This window comes from Pseudonaja textilis, chromosome 1, assembly GCF_049901715.1.
Source record: "Pseudonaja textilis isolate UNSWEBS1 chromosome 1, rPseTex1.2, whole genome shotgun sequence".
NCBI classification, from domain to species: Eukaryota; Metazoa; Chordata; class Lepidosauria; order Squamata; family Elapidae; genus Pseudonaja; species Pseudonaja textilis.
The window spans coordinates 165,086,402-165,111,641 of record NC_141990.1 but is presented as its reverse complement, the minus strand read 5'-3'; the positions used below and the strand labels follow the sequence as shown (position 1 = coordinate 165,111,641).

Genomic DNA, 25,240 nt, shown 5'->3' with positions numbered 1-25,240 from the left:
TGGATCAAGGAGCTAAAAGTGATGGTGGGAAGTTTTGTTCCTTCAGACTTTCAACATTCTATTAATGTAACCTTATGGTCAAGTAGATTTAGCTAATATAGTCATGTTTCTTGTCTGGTTTAACCAGAAAGACTGACACTGACTGGAGCTGATCTCTTGCCTAGTAATCTTATTTCTGACAGTGCCATGATTGCAATAATATTTATTAAGTTCCTCAAAGTATTTTTTTCTCCAGTTTTATCGGAGTTGTTTGAAATAAGTATAATAATCTTGGCAATATGTTTATTTTTATTGTAGCTATCCTGCCAATCAGTTATAGTTGCAGATTTTTCCATTTCTCCAAATGTATTTTAATTAATTTATTATTTATAATAATTATCTTCCTTGTTAGTTACACATCTTGCTGTTAAATTAATCCCTAAATCCCTAAATATTTTACTTTCTTTGTAATTTGAATATCTGTTCTCTTCATTAACTCTTCTTTCTGCATTTCTGTGAGATTTTCAACTAATATCTTAGTTTTCTCTTTCAATCCTGCCTTTCGCCATATTCCTCTATTTTTTTTTTATTATTTTAGGGCCTGTTTTTAATGGATCTTCCAGAATAAAAACTAAACCATCTGCAAATGCCTGTAACTTATGTTTTTCTTTTTTTATTTCCAACCCTTTTATTTCTATATCTTGTCTAATATTTCTATTTAATTCCTCCAACGACAATATAAATAATAGGGGAGACAAGGGGCATCTTGTTATGTACCTTTTTTAATAGCAACCTTTTCTGTCATATCTCCATTTACCATCACCTTTGCTGATTGCTTATAGCAGGGGTGCCCAAACTTGGCAACTTTAAGACTTGTGGACTTCAACTTCTAGAATTCTCCAGCCAGCTGGCTGGAGAATTCTGGGAGTCCAAAAGTCCAAAAGTCTTAAAGTTGCCAAGTTTGGAGACTTCTGGCTTATAGTATATCGCAGTGGTGGCTAACTTTTTTGGGCTCCTGTGCCAAAAATTGTGTACATGCTGATGTGCGCAGCACCCAGAAGGTAATGCGCCCCCCATGCCCACTGTGCATGTGCACGCAATCTTTCCCTGCTGCCCCATTGCTGCCCCCTTACCTGTATCTAGAAAGATCAACACCATTTAAGAGATGCATACGTGTTTTGAGAGTTGCTGAGATGTTTGGGGCAACCCATCTTCCATTTTCAGGATGCATGGCCTTGAAGACTAGCACAAACTGGTTCTGTTCCTCCCTGGTCTTCATCAAGCTGTCATCCTCTCCTCTTTATTTCCCATCACACCTCCATACATGTTTATTGCCTATTTTTCCCCCTTCTCCTCTTGAGGGCAGGATGCCAGCAAGGTGATAAGATGAAGATGGTAGAACTGACATGACCAAAGATGAATTGCAAAAAAGGAAGATAAACGAAAATTACAATAGCAAAGAAGTCCAACAACAATACAACAATAAATGTCAACATTTATCTTGTATACAACAATATACAACATTTATTTATTATATACAACAATAAATGTCAACATTTATCTTGTATTGTCCAACAACAATGAATGTTGTATTGTTGTTGGACAGTACAAGATAAATGTTGTCTCTATTATTACAACAGCAAATGATGATCCAGGAATTTATAGAACAATCAATCAGATATCAATACCAGAGAAAATTCATGTATTATTCAGCAATATGGTTAATAAGTGGGGTAAATAGGTAAAGAAAATAAAATGACTTGGGATTGACTGTAATAATACCCTAGAAGACAAAAATGAAATTTAAAAAGATCTTTACTCCTTAGATAAATAAAAACAAATGAAATAATATAATTAAATTTAACTGTACTAAGAAATTAAATGTACAATATAGGATGGGAGACTACACAGTTAGTAAAAATAATTGGGAAAAAGATTTTTGAATAATAGCCAATTAGAAATTGAATGGCAGTCAACAATGTAATGTGGCTACAAAAATGCAAATGCAGTTTTAGTCTGAACAATTTCTAAATCACAGGAAATAATGCTTCTATTTTATTGGTAAAGGTCCGAAGAAAAGAGCAATTGGAACAGGTTCAGAGAAGGCAGGTGAGAGCGAGCAGGTGATTAGAAAAATAAATTCTGTAAAAAGTGATGAAGAAGTGAGGAGAGAACACTTTCAGTATCTGAAAGGATGTGTTGGGGGTTGGGGTGGGGAGGCTTGATCTATATTCTCCAAGAGAGGAAGGCATGGAATAATAAATGTAACTTGCAGAAGGGCAAATGTTGTTTGAATGGTAAAGAAACATTCACAATAGAACATTGTGAAGAGCAGGACAGCAGTGGAGGCAAGCATCTTGAGATGTTTAAGAATTCCCCTCCCCTGGGTATGTCAAGGAAAGATTGGGCTTCCATTGTTGGAGATGCTTCAGTCTGGATTCCTGCATAGACCAAGATTTTCCACTAATTCCCTAAATCACTCTTTTCTGACTCAAAGAGGAAGAAATCCATAAAGACTTGATACTAGGAATTTCATTTAACCCTCTCTACCTCAGCATCAATTCCAATGGAAACACCCCCCCCCCACTCAAATACAGACATGGACATATTTTGCCCTTTTATCTTTCTAAACCCTCCCCGCCCCCCAATGTGAGTTATGGTAAGGGAAAAGTGGGATGAACTGAAATCTGTATATTGTACCAGAAATGATCGGGGAGCAGAAACCTCTTAGCTGTACAAATGCTGTTTTTGGAAAAATAGACAATATTTCAACCCCCTGATTCTTATGTTAGTCACTAAAACATTAATGTAGTTCGCTTATACACATTTTTTCTCAGAAGATGCTTTAAATAAATTGGAACTGACATTCAGAAAGATTTTGTTGTCCCAGTTACATTTTCTGAACTTTCTGAAATGTAACAAGCCCAGATACTGTATACCTAAAATTTGACAAACTGTCTTCTGTGTTTTGGAGATTAATTGCAATTGTAGATTGCTAGCCTCACAGTTGGAATCCTATGGATATTACTTACGTGGGAATTAATCCTGTTAATTTCAGTGAGATTTGTAAGTAAACATTCAAAATAGATGGTTGTTAGTTTGGGGAAAAAAAGAATATCTACAGTAGTCTGTTGAGAACTATCTGTTGCTCATTCTTAATATTTATATGTACCTAACCTGTAGTGATTTGGTAGGATAGCTCACACGTTAACTCTGAATTGTCATGCAACAATATGCAATTTAAAATGTGTTTGTGTAGGATATTTCATCTAGTGTTTGCAATCCCCAGCAGAGCTCTTTTAACTAATTTAGAATGTTTGTATCTATAACAGTGAGCTCCTCTTTATTATAGTAAATTAGTGCACTTTGTACTAGAGGTATGTGATATTCTTTTTTCAGATTAGAGCATTGGTGATACATGGTCTTATACAATATATTTTTGGTTATAATTAGTGTTGTTTCTTTATGAATCAAAGAGGGAAAATAATGGGAAGGTGCAAAATGAAAAGAAACCTTTTCACAGAGGGAAAGATGACAGTAGTACTGCACAGTGTAAAATTAAAATATATTTAAAATTTGGACATCTAAAATTACATTTCATAAGCCGTATTGTCTTTGTATGCAGTTTTTATTTGATGTGCAAAAGAAATCCAATTACTGGCTTTTCTGAGATTTTGGGGCCTGATCACTCAGTTCATGTTTCGGTTTGGTGCAATTAAAATCCCAATCAGGCACTCGGGACCCTTTCAAGAACCTGCTTTCACTGAGGCGAGTGCAGTTCCCTTTTGTAAATGAATAATGGCTGAACTGGCAGCCTCGCCTTCATTCTGGAAATTTCTGAGACCAGCAAACTCCCTCTGTGTCTTCCATGCGGCCTCTTCTCCGTTTCCTCACTGTGGGGACTTCATCTGATATGCGGTTTTCTTCTTCCCCGATATATATACTGAAGCTACAAGCTGGTGGCTGGCAGACTGTGTCTGTCTGGAAAAAGACTGCGAGCTCACGGATGTTAATGCATGCATTGGGAGAATAATTAAGCTGCAGTTATTTAAGGATATACCTTTGTGGCGTTTCAACACAGAAGCTGGTAATGTTTTTACCCCCTTTGTTTCACCATGAGCTTTGTGTCCATCCCTTTGGAAATACCTGCAATATGCTGCTTTACTGGAACCCTTCCTGCTGTAAGAATCTGCAAACAGCATCGGTTCAGACTCTTTGTAAAGCAAGGAGTGGATGCATATTTCTATTACATGGAGTTATGTTTTATGTTTGGAACGGCTTGGTAGATTTTTGCAGGCATTGTGGATCATTGTTGTTTTGTTGTGGGTTTTTTCTTTTTCTTTTCTTTGGTTTAGTTTAAATAAATTGGATGCATGTTCAGATGTGGAACAAAAGGAAAGACCTTTTCAAGGTAACCATTTTAATTGGGGTTTGTTCTTTTGCAGGCTCTCCAGCTTTTTCTTTCTAACGTGACATCACCGTTGGGTTCGACTTGGTCACGTACAAACAGTAAGGTATGACATACTTTTCACCTGTTCACATTCATGCTGGGATATGAGTGCTTCATTTGCAGGTGACTTTTTGCACCTGATTTTTCATTCTTTATGTGGGGCAAGCGTATGCTTTTCTTGGATGTTGTGGCATAGTCCTGGAGTGCCATAAAGAGTCATTAGTGATAGCTGCATTCTGAAAAGTATGCAATTATTTCAGTTCTTGGAACCGTGATGAAATCAAAACCATGCTTTACTGGATCACTAATCAGAACCACCAAGATAGAATAGAATGAAACTCCCCCCCACCTCTCTTTTTTGCTTATGTTTTGAATCACCAAAAAGAAATTATGGGGTACAATAATTTTTTCTAAATATTAAGGTGATTCATATAAACGAATACATAAGATATTACATATCTTGGCTTATTCTGTTAAGCAAAATTTCCAGAAGGAAAAAAAAAACTTGTTTGTTTTGATGTGGTTATAACAGAAAGATGTCTATATCCATGTCGTTGAATGCTATATATTATTTTATAAATATACCGGTTACATGAGAAACAAAACATAGCTCCTTTTTATTAATTTTCATTCTTGAAGTCATTCCATAAGGATCCATATTTAAATGTTTGTATAAAAGCTGCAGAACTTTTTTTTCCCCTGGGCATCCACAGGGGACCAACGTTCATCGAGATTTCATTCATTTTACAATCATTTGCACGATAGACTGAAAAAAAGCATGGGTGGCTTTTATTATAATTAGAATAAAAGCATTTTGCAAATGTTTTTTTGGTGGGGAGGTCATTAGGCTAGACTATTCTTGTTTATTGAAGACATGTCACCTGGATACAATTGCTAGAGTATCAAAGTTAGCTGTAGCTTTCTGTTATGAGGCAAACTAATATTTACAGTAGATCATGCCTGTTATGGCATTCAAACGGCATGCATGCTTTCAGCTCATGTATATTGTATATTCTTAGGCTCCATTCTAAATTCTAGGCACCATGCTCCATCTCCCAGAAAACAAACAAACAAATAAAAAGCAAGTAGATTTCAATATTAAGTTCTACTTCTTGTATTACCTTTCAGTGTTTTTGCTACTTAGTCCTATCACCCATTGCTTTCAAAGCGTATAGACTTATTAAGCTGCCTTCTCTTGTATCACAGACTACTGGTTCCTGGTCTTAGTCTGACTGTAGGATCTTTGGCAGAGTCCTTTCCAGGCTTCTGGTCAAAAGGGCCCATTTGAAATATGTTCACATGGTCTTCCGACAGCACTGCCTCTTCGGCTTTGTAATGGACATGAGCACTGCTCCCTAGAGCCAGAAATGACTAGCACGTATGTGCGAGGGGAACCTTTACCTTTAGGGCAAGATGAGCTACCTTTTGAAAATTTAGAAGATAACTCATTGTAATTTTGCTTAAATAGCCCATTCTCTTTAATGGAATTTATTCTTGGGTAATGGTGGTCAGGATTGAAAAATGTCTGCCCAGTAAGAATATATTGAAACTGAGTATGAAGTGGGGTTGAGAAGAGATGCAAAGTATTACATTATATTCTACCACAGTAACAAAAGTAGGATAAAATGAAAAAAATAACTGAATCAATTGCATATTCAGAGCCAGTCTCATGTGCTTATTGAGGACTAGTAGATATTTGAATAAAAACTCTAATTATGTATAACTGAAAAGAAACATAAAGATATATGCTAGAGTTATTGCTACTGTTCTAATTTTTATATTGTTTGAATATAAATTACTATATTGCAGAGGAGAAATATTCCAAAGGACATTTTTTTCAATGTTGTCTAATTTCTATTCTTGGATTAATTTGCTGTTTTTTAACAATAAAATGGCTCATATACTTGAAGAAAGGAAATCAAGCACAAATCTATTTGCTGGCCAGAATTAGGGGAATATTTGACAGGTGATATATTAATATTCATAATTTATATATAATATATATATATATATATATATATAAAACTTGGTAGAATCCATTCATTCATAACTGTCCAAAGAACCATACATTCTATAAAGCAGGGGTATCAAACTCATGTTGTCGTGGCAGTGTCACGTGACATATTGGGACTTTTCCCCTCTTTGCTAACCTGGGCATGGGTATGGCTAGTGCGTGACACATCCGGCCCATGGGCTGGGAGTTTGTTGTTGTTGTTGTTGTTGTTGTATTATTATTCACAAAAAACAACAGTGTACACAGCAAACAAGATAACTATGTTGGGTTTCATATCACAAATCACTAGTTGAACATTTCCCAAGCGTTAAGGACTGCATGATGTATCGGCAGATTATACGAGCAAATCCCAATAAGGTGGCCTTCTGTAGCTGACCAATGGTGATTTTGTCAGTGCCAATTGTTTTTAAGTGCTTGCGAAGGTCTTTAGGCACAACATCCAGTGTGCCAAGTACCACTGGAACCATCTGCACTGGTTTATGCCAGAGTCTCTACAGTTCGATTTTCAAATCCTGATATCTGGTGATTTTGTCAACAGTCCACACTTTTTTCTTCTCCACAATCATGATATCCAGGATATTGTGTTCCAAAACTTTATTGGTCTGTTTTCGGAAGTCCCACAGTAGTTTTGCATGCTCATTTTCGACCACTTTTTCAGGCTTATGATCCCACCAGTTCTTTGCTATAGGCAGATGGTAGTTGTGACACAAGTTCCAATGGACCATCTGAGCAACTGTGTTGTGACATTGTTTGTAGTCAGTCTGAGAGATTGCCTTAAAACAGCTCAGTATGTGATCCATGGTTTCATCAGCTTCTTTGCAGATTATTTATTATTATTATTATTATTATTATTATTATTACTTTTATTATAAATTTATTGAATGTGTTTTCCCTCGCAAATACAGGGATGTCTGGTACTCTCAATTAGTGAGGGCTAAAATTTTGCCTACGTCCATTTTTGGATGCATTTTTTATAAGAAGTGATAACACTTCCCCTGTGTGTGTATGTGCATTATTCCATTTATGTCCCGACTTTCTATTCAAGCAGGTACTCAAAGTGGCTAGCAATGATTAAAAACAATGATGCAACTGTTAGCAGTTTATTTATGGAACAAAGAAGTTTATATCTCTATCTCTCTATGAATATGTTCCATCCATCTGACCAGAGATAATATACAGTAGAGAATTTTATGGAACCATATCAATCAAACTTACATGTTTGACTTCAGATTGGCCTCACATTACGCAACAATGTCATAAAATTGAGAGCCAGCATGGTGGAGTGATTAAGGCACTGGATTAGGAGTGGAGAAAGACAAGTTCTAATTCTTCCTTAGATGTGGAAGTCAATTGGTTGACTCTGAGGAAGTAGACCCTGCAACTATGCAGAACAAGCGCTAAAAATAACAATAATGTCATAAAGTTAAGCAGAGGCCAACAGATCCTGCTGCCTCAACCTGAATACACTATCATTAATGCTGTTTTTTTAATTCTCTCTCACTCACTCCTCCCTCCTTCCCTTAATTGTCTGCATGAGAGCTATGGTTTACAAACTTAATTGATTTCAGATTGGCCCCAAAATGTAATATTCCAGAATTTCTTAGCTGTGAAATGAGAATTATGAAAACCTTTGCAGAAAATAGAGGGGACGGGAATTATCTTTAAGTCTCCACTTCATTTATGTTGCTAATTACTTTTCAAAGCTTCTGAAATAAATACAAAGTATGGCACTTAACGCTTAGGGCATAGTTTGCTGTGATGTGCTGTAGTGCTTATGGAATGGGAATTAGGAAGTTGCATGTTTTGTTGACCTGTGTTTTGGAAGGAAAATGTGCATTTCTACCAACTGTATGTCACCAGCTGCAGGTGCTCATAAAGAAAGGCAGGTACACTGTCATGCAATTGACAGTAAAGTAATTGGCAAAATGTCTTTGTATTCAAAGTGTGTTAAATTGCAAATGGGGCTTTCTTGAAGAGCTGTGAAATAAATCCCAGAACCTTCCTCTCAGTTAGCCTCCTTCCATTATCATCAGGCAGTTTTGCACCATTTTGCATTTGCATTGCTTCAGCATATCTTCTAATTCCCTGGCTTGATTTATAGTTGTGGTAATATTTCTTAAAAGAAAATGTTGAAATTAATCAGTTTTGCTTTGTTTTTGCACATTTACTTTCAAAAGGGAAAAGCTAACATAGGATCTTTTATTTTTGAACTTGGGTGAGAGTACTTTTTAACAGTTTAAACAAAATATGCATATATACCTCAGTAATTAGATTATGTGTTAATTGTCATAAAACTCTTCTTCCAGCTACCCAATATTTTTATCCAATAAACTAGATAGATAATTACAATAATAATAATAACTGGATGGATGAATAGATGGATGGACAGATGGATAGACAGGACTTTCATTATAGCCATAGACAAAAAGAAAACAAAGACCACCATTGTAAAATGCTGCATAACTATTAGGAGATACAGCTCATAGTAAGGTGGAATTTACAGATAATTTGTCAAGGAACAAAGTTGGTAACGTCATTAAAATAAACCAGCCTGCCCTGGGAATTGGGGATGAGAGGGGAGGTCAATGGTAAAAGTGTGTCCTTATAGAATTGATAGGAGAATAAAACCTGGACTGTAGTTCCTACTGCACCTGCCTCATAGGGACACCAAAGGGAGTTTCCTGTACCTCCCTCCCTACATTTTTGTGAGGAGAGACTTGGAGTGATACCAAGGATAATGCTCTTCTGAATTTCAGAAATGTGATCTAGTTGAAATAATTGGCTGGTTAGTGAAGACATCACAGGATCAAGCTGCATGATCCAATTGTCTTCTATATCTGGAATTCTTTGCTTCAAAACTGAGTTGGCCTCCTCTAGCCACATAAGACAATGTTTAGATTGAAAGATTCTGGTATATAGCTCATACTCTACCCACTGTACTTAAAGGACAAGGAGATGTAAATGAGATCATTGCTATGGTCTGATATGTGGACTAATAATACAGGCTAACTAACAAGGTTGTTATGGGGAAAACAATCAGTAGTGTAACTTAGATAATATATTGAATAAACATAGTAAACACATTTCTGTTATTGTGCTACAGAGAGTTGGTAAATCCTACCTGTTTTACAGAGAAATCAAAGTGTTCATGTGGAATCTCCCTTGGTCCAAACTCAATAGGGCTTAACTGTTGTTGTTGCTGCCAATCTTTGACTTCAGGATAGCAGTATCAATGCTTCTTCAGCTGAACTCTTGCTGCCTCACTTATTTTTCTGGCAAGGCCTTCTGGCAAGGCCTTCTTAAAAGTAATCCTAAAAGTGCTGCTTTGGTGGTGCCATATAATAATCCTGTAGCAGAGATTTGTAAATATTGTTGAAGAAATCTCTTACCTTGTTATGTTAATGATAGTTTGCAATTTAAAATCCAATAGATCACATCAGCTCAAACCTGGTGACTTTATCATATGAGTGACTGTTACAATGGGGAAACTCTTAAATATTGATTTGTAAACATTTTCAGAATATATTATAGTAGTTTGGGGTGGTCTGTTGTGTTCTAGTCCTGACTGGCCATTCTATTTCTAGCACATTTCACAGGTTACTTGCCTCCCCAGTTGGTGGCTAGTTTAATATTTTTTCCCCTTTGTTTTATGCCACAGCCAGATGGTTGCATTAAAATGCAATCTGGCAGTCTTTGTGATGACAGAAAAATATGCTGGCAGAAAATGTGTTGTTCCAACTCCCAAGTTTTGTTCTTTTGGGTAAAGAGGCCAGTGAGTTGTCCTGGGACAAATTAAGGGCAGTGACTGGTAAATTCTGTTGGTTTCGCTTCTTTAAAGTGTGGTGAAGTGGCATATCCTTTCATATTATCAGGTTTAGCCATCTGTCAATTGCCCAACCAGCAAGACTTTTGAGAGAGTGCTAAACCCATATCCAAAAATACTGTACAAGCTTGACTGACAGTGGCAGGCATGAAGAAGGGATGAAGCGGGAGGGAGTGATTAATCCATAACAAGCTTTGTCCTCAACTGTTCTGCAGGGCAATGACAGTGCTAGCAATGAGTGGCCACAGCTAGAAGCCCCCAGAAATAACCTACAAAGTAGAGTGGATGACAGCCAGCAGAACCTATCTCTCTTTCTTGGGTTCAATCAATCTTCTGTGCAAGTATATCACTCTCTGAAATGTTTAAACTCTAAAGGTTTTAAAAATCAAGTCTAGCAATCTTTTAAAAGAGTTCTAACCCATGTACATGAGTACCTGACAAGAGCTTCAGAAAGTGCCAGTCAAGCATTACATGGGCAGATCCCTCTCTGTTGGCAGTGTCTGGTCTCTCCTACAGGTTGTCAAGACAGTGGCAGCAACTGCAGAGGAGGGAGCCCGAAACCTCAGCAGATTAAAGAGCCCTTTTGGTGCAATGGTTAGAATATAATATTGCAGGGGTTCGATCCTGACCGGCTCAAGGTTGACTCAGCCTTCCATCTTTCTGAGGTGGGTAAAATGAGGAGCCACATTGTTTACAGCAATATGCTGACTCTGTAAACCTCTTAGAGAGGGCTGTAAAGCATTATGGAGTGGTATATGCTATTGCTATTAAAGTAGGAAGCTCTTGTGTCTGACCACATCATGTCATGGTTAGAAGAATAAGAAAAGGGTTACTTTAAATCAGAATGGCAAAAGACTACCTTACACTGCCATAACTATGTCCTAGGGATGAGATAAAGCCAGAAGCAGGCATGTATGATTGGTGGTATTGAAATTTGATAAATGAAATAAACAAAGCATTGTGATAACTTATCACATAAAAACTGAACATATTTGTGCTGCAATTAGAAGGACATGAACCTTTAATCACTCTTTTTCCTGAATATAATGATATACCATGAGGTAATAGTCAGGGGCTGTGTAATGGCATCCGTGCCATTGATTGGTAATGAGAATCATAGTGCAAGAATATATTTTTCTGAATATGTGCTTTCCTTCAACTCTATTATTGTGTTCCCCCAATTAAAAAAGGAGGGAAGTCTCCTTTGTGCCAGGTAATACATGAATTTTTGTTTTAATTCTTTGACTACAGGTAAGATGCTGTTTTACAGTTTGTACAGTATACAGTAGTTTATCTTCCAATTTTAAAACAATTAATTTTTCCTTTTTATCCTAATTACTTGTGATTTTCTTTTTTGTTTGCTGATCTATGTTCAAATAAAAAATTATCAATTGATAAAGAGGAAGAAAATACTTCTTTAGTAGAGAGTCACCGTCTTCACTAAAAGAATCTTCCTGGCTTCAGCTCAGCTTTGACTAGGAAGAGTAACCATTATTGTTGCAATTACTATCCTTGGTAATTAATCTGAAGAAGTTCTGTTTAGCTGAGTTTGTGGTATAGGATTTTTCAGAGCTGAAGTTAAAGCATTATCACTTAAATACATGTTCAACCTAATCAAAAGAGACAATTAAGATAGAATGTGTTTCTGATGTTATTCACTAGAGCCACATTGTTAGACAAAACGTGAGAACAAAAATAGCTACTTGGCTTATATGTTGAGCTTCAGTCAGGAGGGAGCCATTTGTAAGACAGATACCAAGCTGATACCATACCAGTTCTTAATTCTCCAGATGTCTACAGTATTATTACTGTATGTTAAATTGCTGCTGGCATCTTATTTCTTGAAACTGCTGACAACACTGATTTTAAAATGGTTTATACTTTGTGCATTATAACTTTTAAAACAAGTTACTAGAGTGCCTGACATTTTTCCTGCTGGTTATTTTTCACCTAAGAAAGTAGTAGATTCAGATGAGTTCCAGAAGAAATTTACATGTTTGTTTTTTCTGGAGATTTGGACAGCAGTTGAACTGAGGCCTTATTTTTTACCTGAAATGAGTAATTGGGCTCTGGGTTAAATTGATCCTTATGTGGTCTGTCCCTATTTGTCAGTCCTGGAGGCACCTTGAAACTCTGGGAGATTAATAACAGAAGAGATGCCTATTAGAGGATGGCAAAGAGTAAATTCAGGTGAATGTGTATAAGAATAGCAATAAGGACATTGATATGCATTTATTTTACATCACTGAAACTGCTGCAGTCGGGTGAGTCTGTGCAAGGGGAACTTATGTTACCTGACCTGGTAACTTCTGGAAGACGTGGTCTTTCAGACTGCTAACCCAGCCCTCTGTCCTTTGGATCCATGTCCTTCCTGGGTTAGCAAAGGCTGCTTGAGAAGGGACATCCAGCTTCCTCCATGCAGCAGTATAGTTCCTCCTATCTTGAAATTAGTAACATTTTCCTTCCTCAAGAAGCTATATCTGAGCACTATGTACTGTCTGATCTCCAACTTCCCTCTAGGAAAGAATGTTGAAATGATTATTGGATTAATGCTTCAGAGCACCACAGAGGAAGCAGATTTCAGTCAGGTTTTAGAGACATATTATTGATAATCTTTGGCAGAACCAGGATGGTGGTGGTGTTACTGTCCTGCGTCTCCTTGATCTCTCAAAATCTTTCAGTATCATCAATCATGCTATACATACTTCTGGATCAAATCTGAGGATTAGTTGTGAAGTCATAGTTTTGCAATCATTTTCTTTCTTTTTCCAGGGCAAATTCCAATTGATGTTGATAGGGAAAGATATCAAACCTGAGGCCCGGGGATTTCCGGTTTGCAGGCTTTGGCGGCGGCAGGAATCCGCAATCATGCGCGGTTCCTGCTGCGCTCACTGCCGAAGTGCCTCCGATCCAGCCGGATCTGGAGGATATGGTTGCCCCGTAGAGGCAACTGAAGACAGAGGAGATCCGGGTAGGGGCTTGGGAGTATCGCAACCCCCCTCCTCAGCCAACTAAACTCCTTTTTCCCAAGGCAGTGGAGCGGCGGTCAGCAATGGCCGCCACAAAGAAGCCTGCAGCCGGGTAAGATTGTGCAGGAGGAAGTTGGAGAAAATGAAAGTTTTTTGGCTGAACCGGGACAACAAGGAATTTTTAAATACCCTGGAATCTTAATTGTTTGAATGATACATTGTTCCCTAAGAAGACTGGAAAGCGGCAGAAGAAAATTGATAGAGAAAGTTTTTTTTCTCTCCCTCTCCCTCCCCATGGAAATAGCTGATGGAAATCGGAAAAACCTGCTTGGGCACAGAAGGTAACTAAACTTGAAATTTAAAGCCAAGGGGATAAAACATTTCTGAACATTGGAATTAAAAACTAAAATCTTTTTTGCTATAAGTGGGAGGGAAGAGGTAAAGAACTTACTTTAAGATTGCATTGAAGGAGACTGCTTGGAGTTTATAAGTCCAGAAATAAAAGGCAATAAGGCTTCTAAAAAATTACTTTGGAGCTGTGTAATTGAATTCTACCCCAGGAAGAGAAAGTATAAAAAGAAGAAAGTGCTAAATGAAACAACTTATTTTGATTTGGATTGCTTTGTGACTTTGGGATTTTTGGGAACTACTTCTTGAAAGATTAAAAATATTTGGGTTGCTCTTAAGGAAAAAAAAGGCATTATCTGTTGAGAAATTGCAAATGGAATTTCAAAAGCTAAAAGAAGAGGAACAAGAAGGCAAGGGCTCTTCTGGATCTATTTTTCACTTTTTAGAAATGGCGATTTCTACCTACCAAGAAATACAACAACAAGAAGGCTGGGATGAAGGAGAAGAAGCCATCTTTAATGGACAGACAATTTTACTTGAGGAAGAAAAGAGAAAAGGGGGAGAGAAAATGGAGAATTTAGAACTTAAAAAAGCAACCAAGAAAGGGAAAAATAAGATGAAAAATCGATACAATGTCAGAAAGCAACAGAAAAGAGAAATACAACAGAGAGGGGAGTTTGAGAGATGGCGGGGGCAAAAAGGCTAGAATTGATAAGAAAGAAAGGGAAAAAGGAAAGAGAAGTCATAAAGGTTTAAAACAAGATGTTAAAAAACAGGTTTTTTTCAGAGACAAAGGGTAAATTATAATTTAAAAAATGATTCTGCAAAAGTACATAAGATTGTATTGTAGATTTTAGTATTTGAAATTGAGTTAGAAAACTGAAATATTATATGAGTTAATAATGCATTAAAGGAAATATATTAAAATGTTTAAGATTTAATAATAGAGTTTAACTTTCTATGGAATATTGTTTTTACTATCTTATAAACTTAATTTTTTTTCTTTTATTATTCTAAAATGTAATATTTAGAATGTACTAAGCAGAATCAGTATGGAAAGTATGTATTATTTTAAGTGTTAAATTTAGGGGAAAGATAAAAAGTTGTCATACTTCAACCAGTGATTACAGGAGAAATATTGTATTAGAAAGAAAAGATAAATAGATAATTGAAAGAGAACGGACAAAAGATGCAAGTATAATTATCTAAATTGAGATGAAATAAATAAAATAGAATGAAGAGAGTGAATGAAGAGAGAAAATATATAGAAAATATAGAATGTTAAATAAGATATGAAATAGTATATTAACTGAGCATGAATTTGATTTATGTCTGTACAAAAAGATGTAACCCGGGGTAAGCCGCTTTCCAAAAAGAAGTTTTATGTATTTATGTTTTGTGTTTTGTTTGTCTAAAACGTTAGAAGAATGTTGGAAGAGAATAACGAAATTGTATAAGACAGATGGATACAATGAATATATACAATTCAAGGTAAAAGAAATATAATTGAATAGAAGGAAAGGGAGAAATAAAGAGAAGTTGGGAAAAGATATGAAGTTGAACAGATAAGATAAATATACATATTAAACTGTGCTTGTATGGAAATGTGATAATTTGGAATTATCCTGTCTTTAAATAAGATGTTTTATTTGTTTTTCAGACAAGATGTCCTATGTTATTATATTCTACGTTTTGTTTGTTTGTGTATTGTTTTAAAAATTAATAAAATTTGTTTATAAAAAAAACAAAAAAAACCTGAGGCCCATGACTTATGAGCTTCCCCCACCCCCCACCCCCAAATAGGTCATAGGGTTCAGTGTTCTCATTTCTCCTATTTAATATCTACATGAACCTTACATCGGGTGGGTCGGGGTGGTATCAGTATATCTTGGTTTATATTTATTTCTGAGGGACAAACAACTAAATGAGCAATTGTTTTATATCAGGGTAAGAAAAAAACCTACTGTCCAAATGTCTTTCCAAGTTAATGCAACATTGATGATATAATGTTAAACAAGGACCATAGGTGACATGAAGAAATATTTTAAAAGGCATGTTTTTACTGATATTAATTTATATATATATGTGTGTGTGTGTGTGTGTGTACATAAGTACGTACATACATATGTACACACACACACACACACATATTCTTAAGTTTTCGCGGGTACTTACATGTATGGTATTCAGCTTTATTCGGGTATTTTCCCACATCATTATAGTTGTGCTTTTAAGGTTTTAGCAACATTTCGGCAGAATCTCATCTGCCATCATCAGGCTTCTGTATTGTGTTCATCTGTGAGACCACTACACACACACACACACACACACACACATATATATATATATATATATATATATATATATATATATATATATATATATATATACATACATACATACATACATACATACATACATACAGTAGATAACCAAAGTTAACAGCTGGCTTCTAGCAGTCCCTCCACCTCTGTAGTTTGGGTGCATTATCTCTGCTATTTCCTTGATATTAGTGTACATGCCGTCACTGTATTTATTCCTGTGTTAATGTGGAAAACAATCCAGAAGACATGCATTTGGATGTGTATATTGATTTGAACGTGCACGAATGAACAGGTATCAGAGATAAATAGATAGTCAGCCTACATAAATAAACCTACAAAATGATCATGGCTATAAATCTGTTCACTTGGCCGATTTTCAGGAGTAAATGTATTTTTTTCTGCTCACTACTTCAACCTTTACTCCCTTCCAGATTATCAATGTATAAAAATATTGACATTCAATATTGTAAATGAATAAAGCCACTTGTGAAACATATTACTGGCTAGCCAAACCTTTGGCATTAGATACTCCTTAAAAGACTTTTAAAGGGGCTGTTTAAATGATCTATTTAAGAAAGCACTGTAGAACACTGTGAGCAGTTAAAATTTTTATGTTGCCCATTACATTTATCCATCCATGATAAATACATTGAAAAAAGTAGGTATCTCTCAACTCAGTTTGAGATTAAAAAATGTTTTCTTTTAGGAGGGACCTCAAAAGGTCCTAATTTCACTAGCTATATTTTTTTTAAAATCACATGGAAGTGAAATGGTTATGGGGGGACACTGTTGAATTAGTTTGATCCTTGACCTCTTTGTCTTTTGCTCGCTGCTCATGTGGCTGACCTCCAAACCATCCACAGTCCAGACAGATCTAGATTACCAATAAATAGCATCCAAGAAATTACAAATAACCTTTTCTGTCACTTAGCAGTCAACAAGTTGAACAATTGAATGGTTGACTTTGAAGAATAGTGTTCGATAGGGTAGAAATTGGGAACCAGGAAAAAGGGAAAAATGCTGTGTCTGGAGTAACCAGAGTGTTTTGCATGACAACTGGTGGAGACTTTACACATGCTGGATGACATTGGGTGGGGCTGGCATTTCAGCTGAGTAAACCAGCAGTTGTGGTTCTTATGTTGCCCATTAAAGCAATATGGTAGAAGTAGAGCACAGCTCCATTGACAGTGAAAACCCAATGGACGGTACCAAAAGGCAAAAAATTATGATGTTGGAAGATGAGCCCCTCAGGTCGGAAGGTGTCCAATATGCTACTGGGGAAGAGCAGAGGGCTAGTACTAGTAGCGCCAGAAAGAAGGAAGCGACTGGGTCAAAGAAGACGGAAAATTCTAACAACAGAACGCTGCTATCACTCTGCTGATCATCAGAATGTCCACCCACAGTCAACCAGAACCTTTTGATCCAAAAAAGCATGACTGGGTCACGTACATGGGACAATTTCGAATGTTTTTAGAAGCAAATTCACTGCAGGATGCAACAGAACAGAGGAAGAGAGCTCTAATCCTGGGATATTGTGGAAATCGCCTCTACAAAATGGTTAGAACCCTAGCTACTCCCAAAGATGTGGAAACAATGGAATGGAAAGAATTACAGAAGATGTTAGAAGAACATTATGCTCCCGCTGCATCGTCACTGGCTCACCGTCTTGACTTTTACCGCAGAGAACAGAAACCAGGTGAGACCATAAATGATTACCTTACAAACCTATGAGTTATTGCTGCGGGCTGTGAGTTTGAAAATGTGGAAATAACTTTAAGAGATAGAATTGTAGTTGGAATGAGGGACCTGAGATTGCAAAGGAAGCTGATAACTAAAAAGATCACCTCTTTAAAAGAAGTAATAGAGGAAGCCCGAGCAGCAGAAATCTCAGAAAAACCAGCAGCTAAAATTGAGAAATCCGAGAGCGTTCACTCAGCATGGGGGACAACCAACAAATATCAGGGAGAGGGGGAGATTGGAGAACTCTCCGAAGAAGAGGAGGAAGAAATACGTAGAGTAAAACCTGATAGAAAATCAGGGCCCCAAGGGACGAACCAGAGACCCCTATGGTGTGCAGGCTGTAAAGGGAAGCACCCCCGGGCGGTTTGCAAATTCAAGGATATAATCTGCCACCGATGTGAGAGAAGGGGGCATATTGCTGAAGCATGCAGAGCAAATCTGCCAGCATACCCCAGTCAGAGACAAGCAGGGTTTCCTAATCATCCACGTGGCCCACAACAAAGGGGATTCCAGAGACCTCCTCATTCAAATTACTGGAGGGAAGAGAATAGAATGGAGAAGGACAGATACTATGAAGACACAATACTGGGGCATTCTGATCACCATAAATCAAAGAAATTCAACATCACAGTGATAATAGAAGAAAAACCTTGTGATGTGGAAATTGACTCCGGATCCTACATATCTATGGTGTCCTGGACAACTATAAAAGAAGCAATCCTTGGCAAAACTCGACAACAACTAAAACCACAATGTTTAATACTAAAAGATTTCCAAGGGAACAGAATTCCCGTGTTAGGAAGAGGAATTTTTCCAGTAAAATTCAGAAGCTTCACCGGTGAATTGCCTTTAACCATCGTGGACAAAGAAGTACCAAGCCTCCTCGGAATAGAATGGTTTAGAGCCATAGGAGTCGAGGTGACCATCCACACCACGCAAGCGGAGGAGCACAATCAAATGAGATAGGACCTGAAGACTGAATTCAAGGATGTGTTTGACGGAACCCTAGGCAAGTATAAGGGGACCCCTATTTCCCTCAACCTTGATCCAAAAGTTCCCCCTGTCAGAATAAAACCAAGGCGAGTCCCTTTCACCTTGAGACCCAAAGTGGATGAACAATTAGATAAACTCATAGCCAGTTGATCACGCTAAGTGGGAAACCCCTATAGTCATTCCAGTTAAGCCAGATGGGTCAATCAGAATCTGTGCTAATTATAAAATTTCAATTAATACTGCATTGCAACAGAGCGCATACCCAGTGCCAGTTGTACAACATCTATTGCATTCGATAGGAAAGGGGAAATTTTTTACCAAATTAGACTGGCTCAAGCCTATTAGCAGTTACCTGTGGATGAAGAAACAGCAGAAGCTCAAACCATTGTAACACACAGAGGTGCTTTCAAATGCAAAAGACTGCAATTTGGGGTCAGCTTAGCCCCTGGACTATTTCAAAGCTTAATGGAACGCCTACTACAGGACATTGTGGGGGTGGTACCTTATTTTGATGATGTCCTCATGGCAGCAGAGAACAAAGAACAACTTAAACAAAGACTAAGGCTAGTCTTGAGCAGATTTCAAGAAGCTGGCCTTAAACTCAAAAAAGAGAAATGTCACATAGCAGTACCAAGTGTTGAATTTCTGGGATATCTAATTGATGAGACGGGTATACATCACACTGATAGTAAAATAAAAGCAATTAAGGAAGCTCCCACTCCAACAAACAAAACAGAATTACAAGCTTTCCTGGGACTTTTAAACTTTTACAGTATTTTTCTACCACAGAAAGCAACAGTTGCTGAACCACCACACACAGAAGTCCAACAGAACTTTTAATGGGGCAGAAGTTAAGATCAGAGCTAGATAGATTACACACACTCTACAATCCAAGCACACCCGCAGATTCGACAAGTAAATGCAGATATTTGAACATAGGTCAATCAGCTCAGGGGGGTGGGGGGTGGGGCATGGGTCCCTGCATGAATAGTGCAAGTCACAGGCTGCCGATCTTATAGAGTAGAACTAGAAGATGGGAAAATATGGAGCAGACACATAAACCAACTCCGGGGACTATTGGAACGGCATCTGAATGACCAGAAAACCTCAGAAACAGAAACACAACATAGAGAGGTAAGACCAACCCTAACAACTATAAATACTGAAAACACAAGCCTCCCCACTCTAGGGTGGGCCTCAAACTCAAGTACACCGCAGGATAATTTAGCTGAAGGGGGGGAAATCCAGCGAAGAAACTCAGAGCTGTCGGGACCAGCCCCGCCCCTGAAAAACCCTGAGGCTGGCTGTGGAGTGACAACAGACCCAACTAGTCAGGTTGCCACGGCTGGGGGTGTGTGAACTACTGGGGGGGGGGGTCCAGTTGCACTCACAGGGGTCCTTCCTACTTATGTGATTATGTCTGTGAGTGAGAGCTGATCGGATGAATGCTTCTTCCAGGAAGGGAGGGATATTAGATATTCAATGGGGAAAGTCAGTGATGTCAGACTTCCCCCATTGGTTCATTTTCCAGGCGGGAAAATGAACAGCCGTCAGTGGCTGAAATTGTGGACAGCAGCCTGTAAAAAGAACAGCAGGCACACCGGGTGGCAGTTTTTTGTTCAGAGCTGAATAAAGAAATCCTTTCCTTTTACCGTTGTCCTGCCTCTTCAATCTAGCCCATACCTAACACAAAGAAAGGTGGCAAAGATAACAAACGTAGATGGGAAGAAAGAAGAAGATAAGGGGGCTTCAATCACCTGCCTGAGTAAAGAATAGGAGGAAATGGGGATTTATCTTTTAAGTAAACATGATTAGAACTGAAGTGTCAGGCCTTTCTCTTGCAATCCAATACTATTTTCCAGATGTCTCTAGTTGCTTGTTTCTTGATTAAGAAAAGGAGTGAAAATTTAGAACAAGAACACAGATTATCTTAAAGGATATGGAAAATATAACCTATTTAAACGTTCTGAAAAATGAATGACTGGATAAATTGAATGAATGAATGAATGATTACAGAAGGAAACTAGCTAAAATCAGTTATGACTAGGACCATTTTTGTTAGGAATTTTAGAGTCTCACTAGGCTGGTTGTAGATGAAGAATGAAGATCTCTGCAGATTTTACTTATACAGTGAGAATGCACTGAAAAATAAGCCTTTTGATTCATTTGTACACAATACTTACACGCTTAGAGCCCATTCCCAAAGGCTCTAGATAGATAACAAAATATGGTTTCAAAACTCTTAGACACCAAAATGCATATAAAATTCAAACCCATGTAAAAAAGTTTCACATAATGCTGACTTTATCTGCATACTGGCTGGATACCCATGCTTCACAATGAAACTATGTGATTGGGCTATGCAGGAGCCCGGGCTTTCCTTCTTCCCTTCCTCCTTTCCCATCCTTTCCTTTCCATCCTCCCTCCTTTTCCTTCCAAGCCTCCTTTCTTTACTCCTTTTCTTTCCTCCTTTCCTCTCCCTTCCCCTCCCTTCCCTTCCTCCTTTCCTTTCCTTCTTTCCTCCTTTCATTTCCTTTCTTTCCTCCTTTCCATTCCTTCCCTTCTTTCCTCCTTTCCCTTCCCTTCTTCCTTTCCTTTCTTCCTTTCCCTTCCTTTCCCTTCCTTTCCTTTCCTTTTTTCCTTCTTTCCCTTCCTCCTTCCCTTCCCTTCCTTCCTCCTTTTCTTGTTCTCCTTTCCCTTCCTTTCCTTCTTTCCTCCCTTCCCTTCCTCCTTTCTTCTCCTTTCTCCTTTCTCCTTTCTCCTTTCCATTTCTTTCTATCTATCTATCATCTATCTATCTATCTATCTATCTATCTATCTGTCTGTCTGTCTGTCTGTCTGTCTGTCCGTCCGTCCGTCCGTCCGTCCGTCCGTCCGTCCGTCCATCCATCCATCCATCCATCCATCCATCCATCCATCTATCTATCTATCTATCTATCTATCTATCTATCTATCTATCTATCTATCTATCTATCTATCTATCTATCTATCCGGCAAAAGTGTTGTAAAGTACAATCCTCCAGTTGTTGTCCCAAAGGTGCTTTTTTTTCAGGAGGCAACTGGACTTTCTGGTTTTTTGTTGAAGATGTTTTGCTTCTCATCCAAGGAACTTCTTCAGCTCTGACTGGATGGTGGGTAATAAAAATACTACAACCTGTGATTCCAAAGTAGCTTCCTGTTGGAAGTGTAGTTTGCATCCTTTTAGACTAGAGAGTCGTTGAGGCAATATGGAGGTTTGTCTGTGTCCTTGGGTCACCTGAGTGGTGCAAATGGCTATGGAGTTACTAAGGTAATGGAATGTGAGGCAACTGGCAATTGGAATAGAGTTCTCTTCAGGTGGAGAGGGGGAGTAGAACTCCTTAGCATCAGAGCATGTTAATTACTGTATTCAGAAATACTAATGATCTGATGGTCACTTTGAAAAATCCTTTCTTAGTGAGCACCTAGAAGCCAAGAGGAACATATACGCCAAATTTCAAGTTTGTAGGCTTTAGGGTTCTTTAGATTTCATGATGCTGCGTGAGTGTTCTTTCGCTTTTATATATATGTGTGTGTGTGTGTGTGTGTGTGTGTGTGTGTGTGTGTGTGTATCTTTGGTTGTTTGGGTTTTCTCCGCATAAGATTGAAGTATCTAGGCAGCGTTTGATGAAGTCTCATTCATTATCTTCAGGCTTGTGCGGCTCTGTGCTTCTCAGAGTGAGAAGCACAGAGCCAAGACACAAGCCTGAAGATGATGAATGAGACTTCATCAAACGTTGCCTCAGATACTCGAATCTTACGCCGAGAAAACCTGAACAACCAAAGATCCACATACAAATACCGCAGAATCTCAGAAAACATATCTATATCTATATATGTGTGTGTGTGTGTGTGTGTGTGTGTGTGTTGTGTGTGTATGGATGGATGGTATTCAGCTTTGTTTGGGTATTTTCCCACATCATTATAGTTGTGCTTTTAAAGTTGTAGCAACGTTTCAGCAGAATCTCATCTGCCATCATCAGGCTTCTGTATTGATACAATACAGAAGACTGATGATGGCAGATGAGATTCTGCCAAACGTTGCTACAACTTTAAAAGCACAACTACAATGACGTGGGAAAATACCAACAAAGCTGAATGCCATACATGTAAGTACTCGAAAACTTAAGAAAAAAAAATATATAAATATAAATATAAACTTTGAAATAGTCAACCCTATAAAATCTGACTGGACAAGTAGCTGAATGCCAGAAGATACAGATAACTAGGACAGAAGGTATATAGGACAAAATTTTAAAGATGACAACCAAGACTCGAAACTAATAGCTCTCTGGCAACTAATGGCGCTCTGAAGCAGAGGCGATCAAGTATTATCAGGTCATAGCAATGGCTGCTGGGTCTACTGTATCCTGCACTAGTTGTATGGTGCAGATCAGAGGTGATATTCAGCAGGTTCTGACCAGTTCTGGAGAATCAGTAGTGGAAATTTTGAGTAGTTTGGAGAACCAGCAAATATCACCTCTGACTGGCCCTGCTCCCATCTATTCTCTGCCTCCTGAGTCCCCGTTGATCAGCTGGATCTTCTTTTGTTGCCCTGCACAGGAGAACAGAGCTGGAAAGCAGGTTAGTAGGGTGGGAAGGGATCCTTCCCCTGCCATGCCCATCAAGCCACACCACGCCCACCAAGCCATGGCTACAGAACCGGTAGTAAAAAAATTTGAATCCCACCACTAGTGCAGATATTCTTTAAAGACATGTCCAGGTAATACACATTACAGCAATCCAACTGGGAAATGACTAGGGCAGTGATGGTGAACCTTTTATGGACCGAGTGCCCAAACTGCAACCCAAACCTCATTTATTTATCACAAAGTGCCAACATGTCATTTTAATCTGAATAATGAGATTTTGTGATGAATTTTAATCACTCTTTCACAACTTGATTCTCCCTAGTGGCACTGGATTTCTTTAACAGCACAACTCAGGAATGATGGGAGTGTAGTGCAGTAGCCTCTGGAGAGCCATCACATCTTCCTTCCTTCCTTCCTTCCTTCCTTCCTTCCTTCCTTCCTTCCTTCCTCCCTCCCTCCCTCCCTCCCTCCCTCCTCTGATTTCACCTTCCTTCATATAATCCTGTATATTATAGTTCATTATTAGCAGAGGTGGTAATCAGCAGGATCTGACCAGTTCTGGAGAACCTGTAGCAGAAATTTTGAGGAGTTCAGAGAACCAGCAAACACCACCTCTGGCTTGCCCTGCCCTCATCTATTCTCTGCCTCCCAAGTCCCAGCTGATTGGCTGGGTCTTCTTTTGTTGCCTTGCACAGGAGAATGGAGCTGGAATGCAAGTTAGTGGGGTGGGGAGGCAATGGGATTTTGCAGTAGCCTTCCCCCAGGAGTGGGGAGGGAATGGAGATTTTGCAGTAGCCTTTCCCTGCCATGCTCACCAAGCCATGCCCACCAAGCCACACCCATAGAACTGGTAGTAAAAAAATTTTTAATCCCACCACTGAAGAAGAGACCCAGGAAGATCCCCCTCTGAAGAGCCTTCCACCCAGATTTCAACTGATTTCCACTCCGATCGGACTCTGGACTGCTGGGCCTTTATTTTCCTCATTTATTGGGGGAAATTGGATTTTTATTGGGTCTTCCCCCCTCCCCACACCAAAAGGAAAACCAGCTGGGCTTCTCTTCCTAGAAGCATCGCTACCCTTCCCCCTTCCCCTTCCCCTGATCCCTTTCCCCCTCCCCCCTCAATCCCCCTTCAGGATAGAGGAGTGTGTGCTGGAAACACTGTTGGAGTGACATCAGAGTGCGCCTTCTGATCCTCCAGCACTCGGCCGACAACTCTCCGTGCTCCTCCAGGCCTGACTTGCTGAGGAGGGGGGAGCAGCCCTAATGTCTCTGCTGCCCCAGCCACGGCCCCAGCCATCGCTGCCCAGCTTCTTCAAAGGTGCAGTTCATTTCAAAAGCAGCAGCTCGTGTCTGGAGTGCCAAATAGTTTCCCGCTGGGAGAGCCAGGCCAGGCCTCTCCACTATCTGACTTACCAATGGGGGCGCTTCTGCTGGGCAGCCACTCCTCTCCTGATGGGATTTTGTGCTCGGTGCTTGCTGGGGGAGGGGAGTACTTCCCCACACAGCCCCCTTCTCTCTCTTGGCCCTATCAATGAGGGAGGAGCAAGGCCAGGCTTGGGAGATGGCCCCCACCCCGCAAGATCTACCCCCACCATTCTCTCCCCACCCTCCTTGCTGGCAGCAACAGCAAATTCCATGACGAAGGTGGAATCTTGTTGCCACGCAAAACAAGTGCAAAGCAAGCACTTCGCTCCTGCACTAAGGCTCTGGCCATCACCACTGCCATGACAGGGCAACAGCTCTTTCATCCCTTTACTGCAACAGGGCCACAGGGAGCCACAGGAGAGGGGTGAAAGAGAAATATGGCTCACATTGTGGCTCTGCATCGTAATGGGCTTCAGGAGGAGGACGGGACCCCATCTCCCACATTGGGAAGCGTGTGAGTGAGAAAGTTCATTCAATCAATTCCAACTTCACAAGGTCTTTTTCTTTTGCAAGAAGTTGGAATTGATTGAGTAAAACACGATGGAGAAACGTGATTGGAGCT

The 25,240-nt window shown here is 39.0% G+C and overlaps 1 protein-coding gene across 25 annotated transcripts in view; it reads left to right on the top strand.

The window, feature by feature from the left end:
- MAP2 (microtubule associated protein 2) overlaps positions 1–25,240 on the top strand; it is a 254,639-nt gene that overhangs the window by 102,211 nt on the left and 127,188 nt on the right. For 18 of the 25 annotated variants that reach the window (XM_087919625.1, XM_087919638.1, XM_087919636.1 and 15 more), the window contains exon 4: positions 4,425–4,493. The exons of 2 other annotated variants lie outside the window; for them this stretch is intronic. The gene's annotated coding sequence lies outside the window, so the exon portion shown is untranslated. 5 more of the 25 variants (XM_087919632.1, XM_087919631.1, XM_087919630.1 and 2 more) reach the window with 4 other exon arrangements.